The sequence below is a fragment of the Anarrhichthys ocellatus genome, unplaced genomic scaffold (genome assembly GCF_004355925.1).
Source record: "Anarrhichthys ocellatus isolate YVR2014 unplaced genomic scaffold, GSC_Weel_1.0 scaffold4017, whole genome shotgun sequence".
Lineage (NCBI taxonomy): Eukaryota > Metazoa > Chordata > Actinopteri > Perciformes > Anarhichadidae > Anarrhichthys > Anarrhichthys ocellatus.
The window spans coordinates 1-1,493 of NW_022283991.1; the positions used below are offsets into that span (position 1 = coordinate 1).

General features: G+C 41.1%; 1 long non-coding RNA gene across 1 annotated transcript; it reads left to right on the top strand.

Moving 5' to 3' along the window:
• Positions 1-1,224, top strand: LOC116379270 (uncharacterized). Its single transcript, XR_004212398.1, has 4 exons — positions 1-66; positions 177-278; positions 376-404; positions 545-1,224. It is a non-coding gene; the product is annotated as an uncharacterized LOC116379270 (long non-coding RNA).
• The last annotated feature ends 269 nt before the right edge of the window (positions 1,225-1,493 follow it).

Sequence of the window (1,493 nt, forward strand, 5' to 3'; positions counted from 1 at the left end):
ACAGCTGTGTGGTGATAGAGGCTGAATACACACCTGCCTTCACAGGTGGGACAACATCTGATCCGGGTAAGATAACATGCAGCCCACCAGATACAAAGCTTTGCCTCTTGGTTTCTCAGCTGTTGGAGCTATTGTTCTGCAGGATATTTAATGTTCTTTTTCATTGTGTTGAACAGACTCCACAGGTCGGTCTCCTCTGAGCTACGTCATGTGGGCTCTACGTATGGGAGGACTGATTCTAATGATTGTAATCACCGTCGTTGTCATCAGAAACAGATGTGAGGACATTCAGATCATAATTTGGTGGAGCTGGTTAATATAAATCACACGTTTAGGATTTTTAATGACTTTTTTTTTCATTCATTTTTCTTCCAGGGAACAAAAAACCACTTGATGACGACAAAGTGAGTAAAAATGTAAACAATAAGTAACTTTTCTCATTCGTGTCTGAAGCTACGTCTGTGACCACAGAGGCTGCAGTCGCTCTGCTTCTTTCCCTTGAAACTATTTCTTCCACAATCTCACGTGTCGTGTTGTGTTTCAGGTCAATAACGACGACGACGGCGTCCAGTATGAAAACGTAGAAGCACCTCGTGCTGCTGCTCGACTGCCCAGATCAACAGCTGCAGCTCAATAGAAAGTCAAATCCCATCAAGCTTTCTACACCAGTGATCGAGCTTTGAGTTAAAACGATATATTTAGCATACATTACTCTCGCTTCTTACGCCTTCAGTGATGGAAAGAATTTCTGTCCAACAGTTTTCTGTGTGGCTTCATATCGTTCACATCTGTCGTATTGATGGACATCCAGAGAAATGTCATAAACTTTGCAGTTCTGCAGATCTTTTTAGCCTCATTTAGCGAACAGGTTTTTTGGCACATGTACTCTGTGCTTCAGCCTCGACGCTCTCAACCCTTGTTTCCTCTACTTTAAAGCTGCTGGGCAGCAAACAGAGTTCACATGCTGGTCTGCTGGATGTGTAAATACAGAAGGCCACTACTTCCTTTGCTTTATCCGCTGTACAAAATAAAATGTATTTAATATGTCAATGTGTTTTTCGACCTTAAAGTAGCGACATAAATTGATAAATTGAGCTCCAAAAGATTTTGAATTATTGTACTGCTGTCGTTCTCTATTTGATCTCTGTTGAACTAAACACTTTCTTTTACTTCTTTTTTCTCAAATAAATGTGCTGATACCTGATATCAGTCCTATTAACCATCCGTAATATGTTCAGCCTGAGTTTGTTAGTGAAGCAGCTCTGTGTCCCCAGTGATTGGTCACTTCTTTCAAAGAACATTGTTATGAAAAAGTTACTCAACAATATCTCCGCCCTCCAGCAGAAACCTCAGCTGTGGTTACTGGTGACCCTGATTCTTTTCGCTCTACTCTAAGTATCCAGAGGACATGTTTTTAATCGCCCACGACAGACACATACAATGCATATAACTGTCTCTATATCTTCTCTGACGTCAGATTTTGTGCTGTGATA